The following is a 23283-nucleotide window of genomic DNA, read 5'->3' as shown; positions in this document are numbered from 1 at the left end:
CCCGGGGTTCGAACCAGGGATGCAAAAGAGAGTCTCGATCATGAGCTCGTACAGTGCGCCGAGCCATCCCGCCACTGTATGGACTGAGATATTAGGTGGATTAACTAATACTTACAGCTCCCCGTGTAGGCACTTGCTGTAAAAGATCGGCAAAAGACGTCATCACCCGGGGTTCGAACCAGGGATGCAAAAGAGAGTCTCGATCATGAGCTCGTACAGTGCGCCGAGCCATCCCGCCACTGTATGGACTGAGATATTAGGTGGATTAACTAATACTTACAGCTCCCCGTGTAGGCACTTGCTGTAAAAGATCGGCAAAAGGCGTCATCACCCGGGGTTCGAACCAGGGATGCAAAAGAGAGTCTCGATCATGAGCTCGTACAGTGCGCCGAGCCATCCCGCCACTGTATGGACTGAGATATTAGGTGGATTAACTAATACTTACAGCTCCCCGTGTAGGCACTTGCTGTAAAAGATCGGCAAAAGACGTCATCACCCGGGGTTCGAACCAGGGATGCAAAAGAGAGTCTCGATCATGAGCTCGTACATTGCGCCGAGCCATCCCGCCACTGTATGGACTGAGATATTAGGTGGATTAACTAATACTTACAGCTCCCCGTGTAGGCACTTGCTGTAAAAGATCGGCAAAAGGCGTCATCACCCGGGGTTCGAACCAGGGATGCAAAAGAGAGTCTCGATCATGAGCTCGTACAGTGCGCCGAGCCATCCCGCCACTGTATGGACTGAGATATTAGGTGGATTAACTAATACTTACAGCTCCCCGTGTAGGCACTTGCTGTAAAAGATCGGCAAAAGACGTCATCACCCGGGGTTCGAACCAGGGATGCAAAAGAGAGTCTCGATCATGAGCTCGTACAGTGCGCCGAGCCATCCCGCCACTGTATGGACTGAGATATTAGGTGGATTAACTAATACTTACAGCTCCCCGTGTAGGCACTTGCTGTAAAAGATCGGCAAAAGACGTCATCACCCGGGGTTCGAACCAGGGATGCAAAAGAGAGTCTCGATCATGAGCTCGTACAGTGCGCCGAGCCATCCCGCCACTGTATGGACTGAGATATTAGGTGGATTAACTAATACTTACAGCTCCCCGTGTAGGCACTTGCTGTAAAAGATCGGCAAAAGACGTCATCACCCGGGGTTCGAACCAGGGATGCAAAAGAGAGTCTCGATCATGAGCTCGTACAGTGCGCCGAGCCATCCCGCCACTGTATGGACTGAGATATTAGGTGGATTAACTAATACTTACAGCTCCCCGTGTAGGCACTTGCTGTAAAAGATCGGCAAAAGACGTCATCACCCGGGGTTCGAACCAGGGATGCAAAAGAGAGTCTCGATCATGAGCTCGTACAGTGCGCCGAGCCATCCCGCCACTGTATGGACTGAGATATTAGGTGGATTAACTAATACTTACAGCTCCCCGTGTAGGCACTTGCTGTAAAAGATCGGCAAAAGGCGTCATCACCCGGGGTTCGAACCAGGGATGCAAAAGAGAGTCTCGATCATGAGCTCGTACAGTGCGCCGAGCCATCCCGCCACTGTATGGACTGAGATATTAGGTGGATTAACTAATACTTACAGCTCCCCGTGTAGGCACTTGCTGTAAAAGATCGGCAAAAGGCGTCATCACCCGGGGTTCGAACCAGGGATGCAAAAGAGAGTCTCGATCATGAGCTCGTACAGTGCGCCGAGCCATCCCGCCACTGTATGGACTGAGATATTAGGTGGATTAACTAATACTTACAGCTCCCCGTGTAGGCACTTGCTGTAAAAGATCGGCAAAAGGCGTCATCACCCGGGGTTCGAACCAGGGATGCAAAAGAGAGTCTCGATCATGAGCTCGTACAGTGCGCCGAGCCATCCCGCCACTGTATGGACTGAGATATTAGGTGGATTAACTAATACTTACAGCTCCCCGTGTAGGCACTTGCTGTAAAAGATCGGCAAAAGACGTCATCACCCGGGGTTCGAACCAGGGATGCAAAAGAGAGTCTCGATCATGAGCTCGTACAGTGCGCCGAGCCATCCCGCCACTGTATGGACTGAGATATTAGGTGGATTAACTAATACTTACAGCTCCCCGTGTAGGCACTTGCTGTAAAAGATCGGCAAAAGGCGTCATCACCCGGGGTTCGAACCAGGGATGCAAAAGAGAGTCTCGATCATGAGCTCGTACAGTGCGCCGAGCCATCCCGCCACTGTATGGACTGAGATATTAGGTGGATTAACTAATACTTACAGCTCCCCGTGTAGGCACTTGCTGTAAAAGATCGGCAAAAGGCGTCATCACCCGGGGTTCGAACCAGGGATGCAAAAGAGAGTCTCGATCATGAGCTCGTACAGTGCGCCGAGCCATCCCGCCACTGTATGGACTGAGATATTAGGTGGATTAACTAATACTTACAGCTCCCCGTGTAGGCACTTGCTGTAAAAGATCGGCAAAAGACGTCATCACCCGGGGTTCGAACCAGGGATGCAAAAGAGAGTCTCGATCATGAGCTCGTACAGTGCGCCGAGCCATCCCGCCACTGTATGGACTGAGATATTAGGTGGATTAACTAATACTTACAGCTCCCCGTGTAGGCACTTGCTGTAAAAGATCGGCAAAAGACGTCATCACCCGGGGTTCGAACCAGGGATGCAAAAGAGAGTCTCGATCATGAGCTCGTACAGTGCGCCGAGCCATCCCGCCACTGTATGGACTGAGATATTAGGTGGATTAACTAATACTTACAGCTCCCCGTGTAGGCACTTGCTGTAAAAGATCGGCAAAAGACGTCATCACCCGGGGTTCGAACCAGGGATGCAAAAGAGAGTCTCGATCATGAGCTCGTACAGTGCGCCGAGCCATCCCGCCACTGTATGGACTGAGATATTAGGTGGATTAACTAATACTTACAGCTCCCCGTGTAGGCACTTGCTGTAAAAGATCGGCAAAAGACGTCATCACCCGGGGTTCGAACCAGGGATGCAAAAGAGAGTCTCGATCATGAGCTCGTACAGTGCGCCGAGCCATCCCGCCACTGTATGGACTGAGATATTAGGTGGATTAACTAATACTTACAGCTCCCCGTGTAGGCACTTGCTGTAAAAGATCGGCAAAAGGCGTCATCACCCGGGGTTCGAACCAGGGATGCAAAAGAGAGTCTCGATCATGAGCTCGTACAGTGCGCCGAGCCATCCCGCCACTGTATGGACTGAGATATTAGGTGGATTAACTAATACTTACAGCTCCCCGTGTAGGCACTTGCTGTAAAAGATCGGCAAAAGACGTCATCACCCGGGGTTCGAACCAGGGATGCAAAAGAGAGTCTCGATCATGAGCTCGTACAGTGCGCCGAGCCATCCCGCCACTGTATGGACTGAGATATTAGGTGGATTAACTAATACTTACAGCTCCCCGTGTAGGCACTTGCTGTAAAAGATCGGCAAAAGGCGTCATCACCCGGGGTTCGAACCAGGGATGCAAAAGAGAGTCTCGATCATGAGCTCGTACAGTGCGCCGAGCCATCCCGCCACTGTATGGACTGAGATATTAGGTGGATTAACTAATACTTACAGCTCCCCGTGTAGGCACTTGCTGTAAAAGATCGGCAAAAGACGTCATCACCCGGGGTTCGAACCAGGGATGCAAAAGAGAGTCTCGATCATGAGCTCGTACAGTGCGCCGAGCCATCCCGCCACTGTATGGACTGAGATATTAGGTGGATTAACTAATACTTACAGCTCCCCGTGTAGGCACTTGCTGTAAAAGATCGGCAAAAGGCGTCATCACCCGGGGTTCGAACCAGGGATGCAAAAGAGAGTCTCGATCATGAGCTCGTACAGTGCGCCGAGCCATCCCGCCACTGTATGGACTGAGATATTAGGTGGATTAACTAATACTTACAGCTCCCCGTGTAGGCACTTGCTGTAAAAGATCGGCAAAAGGCGTCATCACCCGGGGTTCGAACCAGGGATGCAAAAGAGAGTCTCGATCATGAGCTCGTACAGTGCGCCGAGCCATCCCGCCACTGTATGGACTGAGATATTAGGTGGATTAACTAATACTTACAGCTCCCCGTGTAGGCACTTGCTGTAAAAGATCGGCAAAAGGCGTCATCACCCGGGGTTCGAACCAGGGATGCAAAAGAGAGTCTCGATCATGAGCTCGTACAGTGCGCCGAGCCATCCCGCCACTGTATGGACTGAGATATTAGGTGGATTAACTAATACTTACAGCTCCCCGTGTAGGCACTTGCTGTAAAAGATCGGCAAAAGACGTCATCACCCGGGGTTCGAACCAGGGATGCAAAAGAGAGTCTCGATCATGAGCTCGTACAGTGCGCCGAGCCATCCCGCCACTGTATGGACTGAGATATTAGGTGGATTAACTAATACTTACAGCTCCCCGTGTAGGCACTTGCTGTAAAAGATCGGCAAAAGGCGTCATCACCCGGGGTTCGAACCAGGGATGCAAAAGAGAGTCTCGATCATGAGCTCGTACAGTGCGCCGAGCCATCCCGCCACTGTATGGACTGAGATATTAGGTGGATTAACTAATACTTACAGCTCCCCGTGTAGGCACTTGCTGTAAAAGATCGGCAAAAGGCGTCATCACCCGGGGTTCGAACCAGGGATGCAAAAGAGAGTCTCGATCATGAGCTCGTACAGTGCGCCGAGCCATCCCGCCACTGTATGGACTGAGATATTAGGTGGATTAACTAATACTTACAGCTCCCCGTGTAGGCACTTGCTGTAAAAGATCGGCAAAAGGCGTCATCACCCGGGGTTCGAACCAGGGATGCAAAAGAGAGTCTCGATCATGAGCTCGTACAGTGCGCCGAGCCATCCCGCCACTGTATGGACTGAGATATTAGGTGGATTAACTAATACTTACAGCTCCCCGTGTAGGCACTTGCTGTAAAAGATCGGCAAAAGACGTCATCACCCGGGGTTCGAACCAGGGATGCAAAAGAGAGTCTCGATCATGAGCTCGTACAGTGCGCCGAGCCATCCCGCCACTGTATGGACTGAGATATTAGGTGGATTAACTAATACTTACAGCTCCCCGTGTAGGCACTTGCTGTAAAAGATCGGCAAAAGACGTCATCACCCGGGGTTCGAACCAGGGATGCAAAAGAGAGTCTCGATCATGAGCTCGTACAGTGCGCCGAGCCATCCCGCCACTGTATGGACTGAGATATTAGGTGGATTAACTAATACTTACAGCTCCCCGTGTAGGCACTTGCTGTAAAAGATCGGCAAAAGGCGTCATCACCCGGGGTTCGAACCAGGGATGCAAAAGAGAGTCTCGATCATGAGCTCGTACAGTGCGCCGAGCCATCCCGCCACTGTATGGACTGAGATATTAGGTGGATTAACTAATACTTACAGCTCCCCGTGTAGGCACTTGCTGTAAAAGATCGGCAAAAGGCGTCATCACCCGGGGTTCGAACCAGGGATGCAAAAGAGAGTCTCGATCATGAGCTCGTACAGTGCGCCGAGCCATCCCGCCACTGTATGGACTGAGATATTAGGTGGATTAACTAATACTTACAGCTCCCCGTGTAGGCACTTGCTGTAAAAGATCGGCAAAAGGCGTCATCACCCGGGGTTCGAACCAGGGATGCAAAAGAGAGTCTCGATCATGAGCTCGTACAGTGCGCCGAGCCATCCCGCCACTGTATGGACTGAGATATTAGGTGGATTAACTAATACTTACAGCTCCCCGTGTAGGCACTTGCTGTAAAAGATCGGCAAAAGACGTCATCACCCGGGGTTCGAACCAGGGATGCAAAAGAGAGTCTCGATCATGAGCTCGTACAGTGCGCCGAGCCATCCCGCCACTGTATGGACTGAGATATTAGGTGGATTAACTAATACTTACAGCTCCCCGTGTAGGCACTTGCTGTAAAAGATCGGCAAAAGACGTCATCACCCGGGGTTCGAACCAGGGATGCAAAAGAGAGTCTCGATCATGAGCTCGTACAGTGCGCCGAGCCATCCCGCCACTGTATGGACTGAGATATTAGGTGGATTAACTAATACTTACAGCTCCCCGTGTAGGCACTTGCTGTAAAAGATCGGCAAAAGACGTCATCACCCGGGGTTCGAACCAGGGATGCAAAAGAGAGTCTCGATCATGAGCTCGTACAGTGCGCCGAGCCATCCCGCCACTGTATGGACTGAGATATTAGGTGGATTAACTAATACTTACAGCTCCCCGTGTAGGCACTTGCTGTAAAAGATCGGCAAAAGACGTCATCACCCGGGGTTCGAACCAGGGATGCAAAAGAGAGTCTCGATCATGAGCTCGTACAGTGCGCCGAGCCATCCCGCCACTGTATGGACTGAGATATTAGGTGGATTAACTAATACTTACAGCTCCCCGTGTAGGCACTTGCTGTAAAAGATCGGCAAAAGACGTCATCACCCGGGGTTCGAACCAGGGATGCAAAAGAGAGTCTCGATCATGAGCTCGTACAGTGCGCCGAGCCATCCCGCCACTGTATGGACTGAGATATTAGGTGGATTAACTAATACTTACAGCTCCCCGTGTAGGCACTTGCTGTAAAAGATCGGCAAAAGACGTCATCACCCGGGGTTCGAACCAGGGATGCAAAAGAGAGTCTCGATCATGAGCTCGTACAGTGCGCCGAGCCATCCCGCCACTGTATGGACTGAGATATTATGTGGATTAACTAATACTTACAGCTCCCCGTGTAGGCACTTGCTGTAAAAGATCGGCAAAAGACGTCATCACCCGGGGTTCGAACCAGGGATGCAAAAGAGAGTCTCGATCATGAGCTCGTACAGTGCGCCGAGCCATCCCGCCACTGTATGGACTGAGATATTAGGTGGATTAACTAATACTTACAGCTCCCCGTGTAGGCACTTGCTGTAAAAGATCGGCAAAAGGCGTCATCACCCGGGGTTCGAACCAGGGATGCAAAAGAGAGTCTCGATCATGAGCTCGTACAGTGCGCCGAGCCATCCCGCCACTGTATGGACTGAGATATTAGGTGGATTAACTAATACTTACAGCTCCCCGTGTAGGCACTTGCTGTAAAAGATCGGCAAAAGACGTCATCACCCGGGGTTCGAACCAGGGATGCAAAAGAGAGTCTCGATCATGAGCTCGTACAGTGCGCCGAGCCATCCCGCCACTGTATGGACTGAGATATTAGGTGGATTAACTAATACTTACAGCTCCCCGTGTAGGCACTTGCTGTAAAAGATCGGCAAAAGGCGTCATCACCCGGGGTTCGAACCAGGGATGCAAAAGAGAGTCTCGATCATGAGCTCGTACAGTGCGCCGAGCCATCCCGCCACTGTATGGACTGAGATATTAGGTGGATTAACTAATACTTACAGCTCCCCGTGTAGGCACTTGCTGTAAAAGATCGGCAAAAGACGTCATCACCCGGGGTTCGAACCAGGGATGCAAAAGAGAGTCTCGATCATGAGCTCGTACAGTGCGCCGAGCCATCCCGCCACTGTATGGACTGAGATATTAGGTGGATTAACTAATACTTACAGCTCCCCGTGTAGGCACTTGCTGTAAAAGATCGGCAAAAGGCGTCATCACCCGGGGTTCGAACCAGGGATGCAAAAGAGAGTCTCGATCATGAGCTCGTACAGTGCGCCGAGCCATCCCGCCACTGTATGGACTGAGATATTAGGTGGATTAACTAATACTTACAGCTCCCCGTGTAGGCACTTGCTGTAAAAGATCGGCAAAAGACGTCATCACCCGGGGTTCGAACCAGGGATGCAAAAGAGAGTCTCGATCATGAGCTCGTACAGTGCGCCGAGCCATCCCGCCACTGTATGGACTGAGATATTAGGTGGATTAACTAATACTTACAGCTCCCCGTGTAGGCACTTGCTGTAAAAGATCGGCAAAAGGCGTCATCACCCGGGGTTCGAACCAGGGATGCAAAAGAGAGTCTCGATCATGAGCTCGTACAGTGCGCCGAGCCATCCCGCCACTGTATGGACTGAGATATTAGGTGGATTAACTAATACTTACAGCTCCCCGTGTAGGCACTTGCTGTAAAAGATCGGCAAAAGACGTCATCACCCGGGGTTCGAACCAGGGATGCAAAAGAGAGTCTCGATCATGAGCTCGTACAGTGCGCCGAGCCATCCCGCCACTGTATGGACTGAGATATTAGGTGGATTAACTAATACTTACAGCTCCCCGTGTAGGCACTTGCTGTAAAAGATCGGCAAAAGGCGTCATCACCCGGGGTTCGAACCAGGGATGCAAAAGAGAGTCTCGATCATGAGCTCGTACAGTGCGCCGAGCCATCCCGCCACTGTATGGACTGAGATATTAGGTGGATTAACTAATACTTACAGCTCCCCGTGTAGGCACTTGCTGTAAAAGATCGGCAAAAGACGTCATCACCCGGGGTTCGAACCAGGGATGCAAAAGAGAGTCTCGATCATGAGCTCGTACAGTGCGCCGAGCCATCCCGCCACTGTATGGACTGAGATATTAGGTGGATTAACTAATACTTACAGCTCCCCGTGTAGGCACTTGCTGTAAAAGATCGGCAAAAGGCGTCATCACCCGGGGTTCGAACCAGGGATGCAAAAGAGAGTCTCGATCATGAGCTCGTACAGTGCGCCGAGCCATCCCGCCACTGTATGGACTGAGATATTAGGTGGATTAACTAATACTTACAGCTCCCCGTGTAGGCACTTGCTGTAAAAGATCGGCAAAAGACGTCATCACCCGGGGTTCGAACCAGGGATGCAAAAGAGAGTCTCGATCATGAGCTCGTACAGTGCGCCGAGCCATCCCGCCACTGTATGGACTGAGATATTAGGTGGATTAACTAATACTTACAGCTCCCCGTGTAGGCACTTGCTGTAAAAGATCGGCAAAAGGCGTCATCACCCGGGGTTCGAACCAGGGATGCAAAAGAGAGTCTCGATCATGAGCTCGTACAGTGCGCCGAGCCATCCCGCCACTGTATGGACTGAGATATTAGGTGGATTAACTAATACTTACAGCTCCCCGTGTAGGCACTTGCTGTAAAAGATCGGCAAAAGGCGTCATCACCCGGGGTTCGAACCAGGGATGCAAAAGAGAGTCTCGATCATGAGCTCGTACAGTGCGCCGAGCCATCCCGCCACTGTATGGACTGAGATATTAGGTGGATTAACTAATACTTACAGCTCCCCGTGTAGGCACTTGCTGTAAAAGATCGGCAAAAGACGTCATCACCCGGGGTTCGAACCAGGGATGCAAAAGAGAGTCTCGATCATGAGCTCGTACAGTGCGCCGAGCCATCCCGCCACTGTATGGACTGAGATATTAGGTGGATTAACTAATACTTACAGCTCCCCGTGTAGGCACTTGCTGTAAAAGATCGGCAAAAGGCGTCATCACCCGGGGTTCGAACCAGGGATGCAAAAGAGAGTCTCGATCATGAGCTCGTACAGTGCGCCGAGCCATCCCGCCACTGTATGGACTGAGATATTAGGTGGATTAACTAATACTTACAGCTCCCCGTGTAGGCACTTGCTGTAAAAGATCGGCAAAAGGCGTCATCACCCGGGGTTCGAACCAGGGATGCAAAAGAGAGTCTCGATCATGAGCTCGTACAGTGCGCCGAGCCATCCCGCCACTGTATGGACTGAGATATTAGGTGGATTAACTAATACTTACAGCTCCCCGTGTAGGCACTTGCTGTAAAAGATCGGCAAAAGACGTCATCACCCGGGGTTCGAACCAGGGATGCAAAAGAGAGTCTCGATCATGAGCTCGTACAGTGCGCCGAGCCATCCCGCCACTGTATGGACTGAGATATTAGGTGGATTAACTAATACTTACAGCTCCCCGTGTAGGCACTTGCTGTAAAAGATCGGCAAAAGACGTCATCACCCGGGGTTCGAACCAGGGATGCAAAAGAGAGTCTCGATCATGAGCTCGTACAGTGCGCCGAGCCATCCCGCCACTGTATGGACTGAGATATTAGGTGGATTAACTAATACTTACAGCTCCCCGTGTAGGCACTTGCTGTAAAAGATCGGCAAAAGACGTCATCACCCGGGGTTCGAACCAGGGATGCAAAAGAGAGTCTCGATCATGAGCTCGTACAGTGCGCCGAGCCATCCCGCCACTGTATGGACTGAGATATTAGGTGGATTAACTAATACTTACAGCTCCCCGTGTAGGCACTTGCTGTAAAAGATCGGCAAAAGACGTCATCACCCGGGGTTCGAACCAGGGATGCAAAAGAGAGTCTCGATCATGAGCTCGTACAGTGCGCCGAGCCATCCCGCCACTGTATGGACTGAGATATTAGGTGGATTAACTAATACTTACAGCTCCCCGTGTAGGCACTTGCTGTAAAAGATCGGCAAAAGGCGTCATCACCCGGGGTTCGAACCAGGGATGCAAAAGAGAGTCTCGATCATGAGCTCGTACAGTGCGCCGAGCCATCCCGCCACTGTATGGACTGAGATATTAGGTGGATTAACTAATACTTACAGCTCCCCGTGTAGGCACTTGCTGTAAAAGATCGGCAAAAGACGTCATCACCCGGGGTTCGAACCAGGGATGCAAAAGAGAGTCTCGATCATGAGCTCGTACAGTGCGCCGAGCCATCCCGCCACTGTATGGACTGAGATATTAGGTGGATTAACTAATACTTACAGCTCCCCGTGTAGGCACTTGCTGTAAAAGATCGGCAAAAGGCGTCATCACCCGGGGTTCGAACCAGGGATGCAAAAGAGAGTCTCGATCATGAGCTCGTACAGTGCGCCGAGCCATCCCGCCACTGTATGGACTGAGATATTAGGTGGATTAACTAATACTTACAGCTCCCCGTGTAGGCACTTGCTGTAAAAGATCGGCAAAAGACGTCATCACCCGGGGTTCGAACCAGGGATGCAAAAGAGAGTCTCGATCATGAGCTCGTACAGTGCGCCGAGCCATCCCGCCACTGTATGGACTGAGATATTAGGTGGATTAACTAATACTTACAGCTCCCCGTGTAGGCACTTGCTGTAAAAGATCGGCAAAAGACGTCATCACCCGGGGTTCGAACCAGGGATGCAAAAGAGAGTCTCGATCATGAGCTCGTACAGTGCGCCGAGCCATCCCGCCACTGTATGGACTGAGATATTAGGTGGATTAACTAATACTTACAGCTCCCCGTGTAGGCACTTGCTGTAAAAGATCGGCAAAAGACGTCATCACCCGGGGTTCGAACCAGGGATGCAAAAGAGAGTCTCGATCATGAGCTCGTACAGTGCGCCGAGCCATCCCGCCACTGTATGGACTGAGATATTAGGTGGATTAACTAATACTTACAGCTCCGCGTGTAGGCACTTGCTGTAAAAGATCGGCAAAAGGCGTCATCACCCGGGGTTCGAACCAGGGATGCAAAAGAGAGTCTCGATCATGAGCTCGTACAGTGCGCCGAGCCATCCCGCCACTGTATGGACTGAGATATTAGGTGGATTAACTAATACTTACAGCTCCCCGTGTAGGCACTTGCTGTAAAAGATCGGCAAAAGGCGTCATCACCCGGGGTTCGAACCAGGGATGCAAAAGAGAGTCTCGATCATGAGCTCGTACAGTGCGCCGAGCCACCCCGCCACTGTATGGACTGAGATATTAGGTGGATTAACTAATACTTACAGCTCCCCGTGTAGGCACTTGCTGTAAAAGATCGGCAAAAGACGTCATCACCCGGGGTTCGAACCAGGGATGCAAAAGAGAGTCTCGATCATGAGCTCGTACAGTGCGCCGAGCCATCCCGCCACTGTATGGACTGAGATATTAGGTGGATTAACTAATACTTACAGCTCCCCGTGTAGGCACTTGCTGTAAAAGATCGGCAAAAGGCGTCATCACCCGGGGTTCGAACCAGGGATGCAAAAGAGAGTCTCGATCATGAGCTCGTACAGTGCGCCGAGCCATCCCGCCACTGTATGGACTGAGATATTAGGTGGATTAACTAATACTTACAGCTCCCCGTGTAGGCACTTGCTGTAAAAGATCGGCAAAAGGCGTCATCACCCGGGGTTCGAACCAGGGATGCAAAAGAGAGTCTCGATCATGAGCTCGTACAGTGCGCCGAGCCATCCCGCCACTGTATGGACTGAGATATTAGGTGGATTAACTAATACTTACAGCTCCCCGTGTAGGCACTTGCTGTAAAAGATCGGCAAAAGGCGTCATCACCCGGGGTTCGAACCAGGGATGCAAAAGAGAGTCTCGATCATGAGCTCGTACAGTGCGCCGAGCCATCCCGCCACTGTATGGACTGAGATATTAGGTGGATTAACTAATACTTACAGCTCCCCGTGTAGGCACTTGCTGTAAAAGATCGGCAAAAGGCGTCATCACCCGGGGTTCGAACCAGGGATGCAAAAGAGAGTCTCGATCATGAGCTCGTACAGTGCGCCGAGCCATCCCGCCACTGTATGGACTGAGATATTAGGTGGATTAACTAATACTTACAGCTCCCCGTGTAGGCACTTGCTGTAAAAGATCGGCAAAAGACGTCATCACCCGGGGTTCGAACCAGGGATGCAAAAGAGAGTCTCGATCATGAGCTCGTACAGTGCGCCGAGCCATCCCGCCACTGTATGGACTGAGATATTAGGTGGATTAACTAATACTTACAGCTCCCCGTGTAGGCACTTGCTGTAAAAGATCGGCAAAAGGCGTCATCACCCGGGGTTCGAACCAGGGATGCAAAAGAGAGTCTCGATCATGAGCTCGTACAGTGCGCCGAGCCATCCCGCCACTGTATGGACTGAGATATTAGGTGGATTAACTAATACTTACAGCTCCCCGTGTAGGCACTTGCTGTAAAAGATCGGCAAAAGGCGTCATCACCCGGGGTTCGAACCAGGGATGCAAAAGAGAGTCTCGATCATGAGCTCGTACAGTGCGCCGAGCCATCCCGCCACTGTATGGACTGAGATATTAGGTGGATTAACTAATACTTACAGCTCCCCGTGTAGGCACTTGCTGTAAAAGATCGGCAAAAGACGTCATCACCCGGGGTTCGAACCAGGGATGCAAAAGAGAGTCTCGATCATGAGCTCGTACAGTGCGCCGAGCCATCCCGCCACTGTATGGACTGAGATATTAGGTGGATTAACTAATACTTACAGCTCCCCGTGTAGGCACTTGCTGTAAAAGATCGGCAAAAGACGTCATCACCCGGGGTTCGAACCAGGGATGCAAAAGAGAGTCTCGATCATGAGCTCGTACAGTGCGCCGAGCCATCCCGCCACTGTATGGACTGAGATATTAGGTGGATTAACTAATACTTACAGCTCCCCGTGTAGGCACTTGCTGTAAAAGATCGGCAAAAGGCGTCATCACCCGGGGTTCGAACCAGGGATGCAAAAGAGAGTCTCGATCATGAGCTCGTACAGTGCGCCGAGCCATCCCGCCACTGTATGGACTGAGATATTAGGTGGATTAACTAATACTTACAGCTCCCCGTGTAGGCACTTGCTGTAAAAGATCGGCAAAAGGCGTCATCACCCGGGGTTCGAACCAGGGATGCAAAAGAGAGTCTCGATCATGAGCTCGTACAGTGCGCCGAGCCATCCCGCCACTGTATGGACTGAGATATTAGGTGGATTAACTAATACTTACAGCTCCCCGTGTAGGCACTTGCTGTAAAAGATCGGCAAAAGGCGTCATCACCCGGGGTTCGAACCAGGGATGCAAAAGAGAGTCTCGATCATGAGCTCGTACAGTGCGCCGAGCCATCCCGCCACTGTATGGACTGAGATATTAGGTGGATTAACTAATACTTACAGCTCCCCGTGTAGGCACTTGCTGTAAAAGATCGGCAAAAGGCGTCATCACCCGGGGTTCGAACCAGGGATGCAAAAGAGAGTCTCGATCATGAGCTCGTACAGTGCGCCGAGCCATCCCGCCACTGTATGGACTGAGATATTAGGTGGATTAACTAATACTTACAGCTCCCCGTGTAGGCACTTGCTGTAAAAGATCGGCAAAAGGCGTCATCACCCGGGGTTCGAACCAGGGATGCAAAAGAGAGTCTCGATCATGAGCTCGTACAGTGCGCCGAGCCATCCCGCCACTGTATGGACTGAGATATTAGGTGGATTAACTAATACTTACAGCTCCCCGTGTAGGCACTTGCTGTAAAAGATCGGCAAAAGGCGTCATCACCCGGGGTTCGAACCAGGGATGCAAAAGAGAGTCTCGATCATGAGCTCGTACAGTGCGCCGAGCCATCCCGCCACTGTATGGACTGAGATATTAGGTGGATTAACTAATACTTACAGCTCCCCGTGTAGGCACTTGCTGTAAAAGATCGGCAAAAGGCGTCATCACCCGGGGTTCGAACCAGGGATGCAAAAGAGAGTCTCGATCATGAGCTCGTACAGTGCGCCGAGCCATCCCGCCACTGTATGGACTGAGATATTAGGTGGATTAACTAATACTTACAGCTCCCCGTGTAGGCACTTGCTGTAAAAGATCGGCAAAAGACGTCATCACCCGGGGTTCGAACCAGGGATGCAAAAGAGAGTCTCGATCATGAGCTCGTACAGTGCGCCGAGCCATCCCGCCACTGTATGGACTGAGATATTAGGTGGATTAACTAATACTTACAGCTCCCCGTGTAGGCACTTGCTGTAAAAGATCGGCAAAAGGCGTCATCACCCGGGGTTCGAACCAGGGATGCAAAAGAGAGTCTCGATCATGAGCTCGTACAGTGCGCCGAGCCATCCCGCCACTGTATGGACTGAGATATTAGGTGGATTAACTAATACTTACAGCTCCCCGTGTAGGCACTTGCTGTAAAAGATCGGCAAAAGACGTCATCACCCGGGGTTCGAACCAGGGATGCAAAAGAGAGTCTCGATCATGAGCTCGTACAGTGCGCCGAGCCATCCCGCCACTGTATGGACTGAGATATTAGGTGGATTAACTAATACTTACAGCTCCCCGTGTAGGCACTTGCTGTAAAAGATCGGCAAAAGGCGTCATCACCCGGGGTTCGAACCAGGGATGCAAAAGAGAGTCTCGATCATGAGCTCGTACAGTGCGCCGAGCCATCCCGCCACTGTATGGACTGAGATATTAGGTGGATTAACTAATACTTACAGCTCCCCGTGTAGGCACTTGCTGTAAAAGATCGGCAAAAGGCGTCATCACCCGGGGTTCGAACCAGGGATGCAAAAGAGAGTCTCGATCATGAGCTCGTACAGTGCGCCGAGCCATCCCGCCACTGTATGGACTGAGATATTAGGTGGATTAACTAATACTTACAGCTCCCCGTGTAGGCACTTGCTGTAAAAGATCGGCAAAAGGCGTCATCACCCGGGGTTCGAACCAGGGATGCAAAAGAGAGTCTCGATCATGAGCTCGTACAGTGCGCCGAGCCATCCCGCCACTGTATGGACTGAGATATTAGGTGGATTAACTAATACTTACAGCTCCCCGTGTAGGCACTTGCTGTAAAAGATCGGCAAAAGACGTCATCACCCGGGGTTCGAACCAGGGATGCAAAAGAGAGTCTCGATCATGAGCTCGTACAGTGCGCCGAGCCATCCCGCCACTGTATGGACTGAGATATTAGGTGGATTAACTAATACTTACAGCTCCCCGTGTAGGCACTTGCTGTAAAAGATCGGCAAAAGACGTCATCACCCGGGGTTCGAACCAGGGATGCAAAAGAGAGTCTCGATCATGAGCTCGTACAGTGCGCCGAGCCATCCCGCCACTGTATGGACTGAGATATTAGGTGGATTAACTAATACTTACAGCTCCCCGTGTAGGCACTTGCTGTAAAAGATCGGCAAAAGACGTCATCACCCGGGGTTCGAACCAGGGATGCAAAAGAGAGTCTCGATCATGAGCTCGTACAGTGCGCCGAGCCATCCCGCCACTGTATGGACTGAGATATTAGGTGGATTAACTAATACTTACAGCTCCCCGTGTAGGCACTTGCTGTAAAAGATCGGCAAAAGGCGTCATCACCCGGGGTTCGAACCAGGGATGCAAAAGAGAGTCTCGATCATGAGCTCGTACAGTGCGCCGAGCCATCCCGCCACTGTATGGACTGAGATATTAGGTGGATTAACTAATACTTACAGCTCCCCGTGTAGGCACTTGCTGTAAAAGATCGGCAAAAGACGTCATCACCCGGGGTTCGAACCAGGGATGCAAAAGAGAGTCTCGATCATGAGCTCGTACAGTGCGCCGAGCCATCCCGCCACTGTATGGACTGAGATATTAGGTGGATTAACTAATACTTACAGCTCCCCGTGTAGGCACTTGCTGTAAAAAATCGGCAAAAGGCGTCATCACCCGGGGTTCGAACCAGGGATGCAAAAGAGAGTCTCGATCATGAGCTCGTACAGTGCGCCGAGCCATCCCGCCACTGTATGGACTGAGATATTAGGTGGATTAACTAATACTTACAGCTCCCCGTGTAGGCACTTGCTGTAAAAGATCGGCAAAAGACGTCATCACCCGGGGTTCGAACCAGGGATGCAAAAGAGAGTCTCGATCATGAGCTCGTACAGTGCGCCGAGCCATCCCGCCACTGTATGGACTGAGATATTAGGTGGATTAACTAATACTTACAGCTCCCCGTGTAGGCACTTGCTGTAAAAGATCGGCAAAAGGCGTCATCACCCGGGGTTCGAACCAGGGATGCAAAAGAGAGTCTCGATCATGAGCTCGTACAGTGCGCCGAGCCATCCCGCCACTGTATGGACTGAGATATTAGGTGGATTAACTAATACTTACAGCTCCCCGTGTAGGCACTTGCTGTAAAAGATCGGCAAAAGACGTCATCACCCGGGGTTCGAACCAGGGATGCAAAAGAGAGTCTCGATCATGAGCTCGTACAGTGCGCCGAGCCATCCCGCCACTGTATGGACTGAGATATTAGGTGGATTAACTAATACTTACAGCTCCCCGTGTAGGCACTTGCTGTAAAAGATCGGCAAAAGGCGTCATCACCCGGGGTTCGAACCAGGGATGCAAAAGAGAGTCTCGATCATGAGCTCGTACAGTGCGCCGAGCCATCCCGCCACTGTATGGACTGAGATATTAGGTGGATTAACTAATACTTACAGCTCCCCGTGTAGGCACTTGCTGTAAAAGATCGGCAAAAGGCGTCATCACCCGGGGTTCGAACCAGGGATGCAAAAGAGAGTCTCGATCATGAGCTCGTACAGTGCGCCGAGCCATCCCGCCACTGTATGGACTGAGATATTAGGTGGATTAACTAATACTTACAGCTCCCCGTGTAGGCACTTGCTGTAAAAGATCGGCAAAAGGCGTCATCACCCGGGGTTCGAACCAGGGATGCAAAAGAGAGTCTCGATCATGAGCTCGTACAGTGCGCCGAGCCATCCCGCCACTGTATGGACTGAGATATTAGGTGGATTAACTAATACTTACAGCTCCCCGTGTAGGCACTTGCTGTAAAAGATCGGCAAAAGGCGTCATCACCCGGGGTTCGAACCAGGGATGCAAAAGAGAGTCTCGATCATGAGCTCGTACAGTGCGCCGAGCCATCCCGCCACTGTATGGACTGAGATATTAGGTGGATTAACTAATACTTACAGCTCCCCGTGTAGGCACTTGCTGTAAAAGATCGGCAAAAGGCGTCATCACCCGGGGTTCGAACCAGGGATGCAAAAGAGAGTCTCGATCATGAGCTCGTACAGTGCGCCGAGCCATCCCGCCACTGTATGGACTGAGATATTAGGTGGATTAACTAATACTTACAGCTCCCCGTGTAGGCACTTGCTGTAAAAGATCGGCAAAAGGCGTCATCACCCGGGGTTCGAACCAGGGATGCAAAAGAGAGTCTCGATCATGAGCTCGTACAGTGCGCCGAGCCATCCCGCCACTGTATGGACTGAGATATTAGGTGGATTAACTAATACTTACAGCTCCCCGTGTAGGCACTTGCTGTAAAAGATCGGCAAAAGGCGTCATCACCCGGGGTTCGAACCAGGGATGCAAAAGAGAGTCTCGATCATGAGCTCGTACAGTGCGCCGAGCCATCCCGCCACTGTATGGACTGAGATATTAGGTGGATTAACTAATACTTACAGCTCCCCGTGTAGGCACTTGCTGTAAAAGATCGGCAAAAGGCGTCATCACCCGGGGTTCGAACCAGGGATGCAAAAGAGAGTCTCGATCATGAGCTCGTACAGTGCGCCGAGCCATCCCGCCACTGTATGGACTGAGATATTAGGTGGATTAACTAATACTTACAGCTCCCCGTGTAGTCACTTGCTGTAAAAGATCGGCAAAAGGCGTCATCACCCGGGGTTCGAACCAGGGATGCAAAAGTGAGTCTCGATCATGAGCTCGTACAGTTCGCCGAGCCATCCCGCCACTGTATGGACTGAGATATTAGGTGGATTAACTAATACTTACAGCTCCCCGTGTAGGCACTTGCTGTAAAAGATCGGCAAAAGGCGTCATCACCCGGGGTTCGAACCAGGGATGCAAAAGAGAGTCTCGATCATGAGCTCGTACAGTGCGCCGAGCCATCCCGCCACTGTATGGACTGAGATATTAGGTGGATTAACTAATACTTACAGCTCCCCGTGTAGGCACTTGCTGTAAAAGATCGGCAAAAGGCGTCATCACCCGGGGTTCGAACCAGGGATGCAAAAGAGAGTCTCGATCATGAGCTCGTACAGTGCGCCGAGCCATCCCGCCACTGTATGGACTGAGATATTAGGTGGATTAACTAATACTTACAGCTCCCCGTGTAGGCACTTGCTGTAAAAGATCGGCAAAAGACGTCATCACCCGGGGTTCGAACCAGGGATGCAAAAGAGAGTCTCGATCATGAGCTCGTACAGTGCGCCGAGCCATCCCGCCACTGTATGGACTGAGATATTAGGTGGATTAACTAATACTTACAGCTCCCCGTGTAGGCACTTGCTGTAAAAGATCGGCAAAAGACGTCATCACCCGGGGTTCGAACCAGGGATGCAAAAGAGAGTCTCGATCATGAGCTCGTACAGTGCGCCGAGCCATCCCGCCACTGTATGGACTGAGATATTAGGTGGATTAACTAATACTTACAGCTCCCCGTGTAGGCACTTGCTGTAAAAGATCGGCAAAAGACGTCATCACCCGGGGTTCGAACCAGGGATGCAAAAGAGAGTCTCGATCATGAGCTCGTACAGTGCGCCGAGCCATCCCGCCACTGTATGGACTGAGATATTAGGTGGATTAACTAATACTTACAGCTCCCCGTGTAGGCACTTGCTGTAAAAGATCGGCAAAAGGCGTCATCACCCGGGGTTCGAACCAGGGATGCAAAAGAGAGTCTCGATCATGAGCTCGTACAGTGCGCCGAGCCATCCCGCCACTGTATGGACTGAGATATTAGGTGGATTAACTAATACTTACAGCTCCCCGTGTAGGCACTTGCTGTAAAAGATCGGCAAAAGGCGTCATCACCCGGGGTTCGAACCAGGGATGCAAAAGAGAGTCTCGATCATGAGCTCGTACAGTGCGCCGAGCCATCCCGCCACTGTATGGACTGAGATATTAGGTGGATTAACTAATACTTACAGCTCCCCGTGTAGGCACTTGCTGTAAAAGATCGGCAAAAGGCGTCATCACCCGGGGTTCGAACCAGGGATGCAAAAGAGAGTCTCGATCATGAGCTCGTACAGTGCGCCGAGCCATCCCGCCACTGTATGGACTGAGATATTAGGTGGATTAACTAATACTTACAGCTCCCCGTGTAGGCACTTGCTGTAAAAGATCGGCAAAAGACGTCATCACCCGGGGTTCGAACCAGGGATGCAAAAGAGAGTCTCGATCATGAGCTCGTACAGTGCGCCGAGCCATCCCGCCACTGTATGGACTGAGATATTAGGTGGATTAACTAATACTTACAGCTCCCCGTGTAGGCACTTGCTGTAAAAGATCGGCAAAAGACGTCATCACCCGGGGTTCGAACCAGGGATGCAAAAGAGAGTCTCGATCATGAGCTCGTACAGTGCGCCGAGCCATCCCGCCACTGTATGGACTGAGATATTAGGTGGATTAACTAATACTTACAGCTCCCCGTGTAGGCACTTGCTGTAAAAGATCGGCAAAAGGCGTCATCACCCGGGGTTCGAACCAGGGATGCAAAAGAGAGTCTCGATCATGAGCTCGTACAGTGCGCCGAGCCACCCCGCCACTGTATGGACTGAGATATTAGGTGGATTAACTAATACTTACAGCTCCCCGTGTAGGCACTTGCTGTAAAAGATCGGCAAAAGACGTCATCACCCGGGGTTCGAACCAGGGATGCAAAAGAGAGTCTCGATCATGAGCTCGTACAGTGCGCCGAGCCACCCCGCCACTGTATGGACTGAGATATTAGGTGGATTAACTAATACTTACAGCTCCCCGTGTAGGCACTTGCTGTAAAAGATCGGCAAAAGACGTCATCACCCGGGGTTCGAACCAGGGATGCAAAAGAGAGTCTCGATCATGAGCTCGTACAGTGCGCCGAGCCACCCCGCCACTGTATGGACTGAGATATTAGGTGGATTAACTAATACTTACAGCTCCCCGTGTAGGCACTTGCTGTAAAAGATCGGCAAAAGGCGTCATCACCCGGGGTTCGAACCAGGGATGCAAAAGAGAGTCTCGATCATGAGCTCGTACAGTGCGCCGAGCCACCCCGCCACTGTATGGACTGAGATATTAGGTGGATTAACTAATACTTACAGCTCCCCGTGTAGGCACTTGCTGTAAAAGATCGGCAAAAGACGTCATCACCCGGGGTTCGAACCAGGGATGCAAAAGAGAGTCTCGATCATGAGCTCGTACAGTGCGCCGAGCCATCCCGCCACTGTATGGACTGAGATATTAGGTGGATTAACTAATACTTACAGCTCCCCGTGTAGGCACTTGCTGTAAAAGATCGGCAAAAGGCGTCATCACCCGGGGTTCGAACCAGGGATGCAAAAGAGAGTCTCGATCATGAGCTCGTACAGTGCGCCGAGCCATCCCGCCACTGTATGGACTGAGATATTAGGTGGATTAACTAATACTTACAGCTCCCCGTGTAGGCACTTGCTGTAAAAGATCGGCAAAAGGCGTCATCACCCGGGGTTCGAACCAGGGATGCAAAAGAGAGTCTCGATCATGAGCTCGTACAGTGCGCCGAGCCATCCCGCCACTGTATGGACTGAGATATTAGGTGGATTAACTAATACTTACAGCTCCCCGTGTAGGCACTTGCTGTAAAAGATCGGCAAAAGGCGTCATCACCCGGGGTTCGAACCAGGGATGCAAAAGAGAGTCTCGATCATGAGCTCGTACAGTGCGCCGAGCCATCCCGCCACTGTATGGACTGAGATATTAGGTGGATTAACTAATACTTACAGCTCCCCGTGTAGGCACTTGCTGTAAAAGATCGGCAAAAGACGTCATCACCCGGGGTTCGAACCAGGGATGCAAAAGAGAGTCTCGATCATGAGCTCGTACAGTGCGCCGAGCCATCCCGCCACTGTATGGACTGAGATATTAGGTGGATTAACTAATACTTACAGCTCCCCGTGTAGGCACTTGCTGTAAAAGATCGGCAAAAGGCGTCATCACCCGGGGTTCGAACCAGGGATGCAAAAGAGAGTCTCGATCATGAGCTCGTACAGTGCGCCGAGCCATCCCGCCACTGTATGGACTGAGATATTAGGTGGATTAACTAATACTTACAGCTCCCCGTGTAGGCACTTGCTGTAAAAGATCGGCAAAAGGCGTCATCACCCGGGGTTCGAACCAGGGATGCAAAAGAGAGTCTCGATCATGAGCTCGTACAGTGCGCCGAGCCATCCCGCCACTGTATGGACTGAGATATTAGGTGGATTAACTAATACTTACAGCTCCCCGTGTAGGCACTTGCTGTAAAAGATCGGCAAAAGGCGTCATCACCCGGGGTTCGAACCAGGGATGCAAAAGAGAGTCTCGATCATGAGCTCGTACAGTGCGCCGAGCCATCCCGCCACTGTATGGACTGAGATATTAGGTGGATTAACTAATACTTACAGCTCCCCGTGTAGGCACTTGCTGTAAAAGATCGGCAAATGGCGTCATCACCCGGGGTTCGAACCAGGGATGCAAAAGAGAGTCTCGATCATGAGCTCGTACAGTGCGCCGAGCCATCCCGCCACTGTATGGACTGAGATATTAGGTGGATTAACTAATACTTACAGCTCCCCGTGTAGGCACTTGCTGTAAAAGATCGGCAAAAGGCGTCATCACCCGGGGTTCGAACCAGGGATGCAAAAGAGAGTCTCGATCATGAGCTCGTACAGTGCGCCGAGCCATCCCGCCACTGTATGGACTGAGATATTAGGTGGATTAACTAATACTTACAGCTCCCCGTGTAGGCACTTGCTGTAAAAGATCGGCAAAAGACGTCATCACCCGGGGTTCGAACCAGGGATGCAAAAGAGAGTCTCGATCATGAGCTCGTACAGTGCGCCGAGCCATCCCGCCACTGTATGGACTGAGATATTAGGTGGATTAACTAATACTTACAGCTCCCCGTGTAGGCACTTGCTGTAAAAGATCGGCAAAAGACGTCATCACCCGGGGTTCGAACCAGGGATGCAAAAGAGAGTCTCGATCATGAGCTCGTACAGTGCGCCGAGCCATCCCGCCACTGTATGGACTGAGATATTAGGTGGATTAACTAATACTTACAGCTCCCCGTGTAGGCACTTGCTGTAAAAGATCGGCAAAAGGCGTCATCACCCGGGGTTCGAACCAGGGATGCAAAAGAGAGTCTCGATCATGAGCTCGTACAGTGCGCCGAGCCATCCCGCCACTGTATGGACTGAGATATTAGGTGGATTAACTAATACTTACAGCTCCCCGTGTAGGCACTTGCTGTAAAAGATCGGCAAAAGGCGTCATCACCCGGGGTTCGAACCAGGGATGCAAAAGAGAGTCTCGATCATGAGCTCGTACAGTGCGCCGAGCCATCCCGCCACTGTATGGACTGAGATATTAGGTGGATTAACTAATACTTACAGCTCCCCGTGTAGGCACTTGCTGTAAAAGATCGGCAAAAGGCGTCATCACCCGGGGTTCGAACCAGGGATGCAAAAGAGAGTCTCGATCATGAGCTCGTACAGTGCGCCGAGCCATCCCGCCACTGTATGGACTGAGATATTAGGTGGATTAACTAATACTTACAGCTCCCCGTGTAGGCACTTGCTGTAAAAGATCGGCAAAAGGCGTCATCACCCGGGGTTCGAACCAGG

This window comes from Apostichopus japonicus, chromosome 12 (assembly GCF_037975245.1).
Source record: "Apostichopus japonicus isolate 1M-3 chromosome 12, ASM3797524v1, whole genome shotgun sequence".
Lineage (NCBI taxonomy): Eukaryota > Metazoa > Echinodermata > Holothuroidea > Aspidochirotida > Stichopodidae > Apostichopus > Apostichopus japonicus.
Note: the sequence above shows the minus strand (reverse complement) of the source record.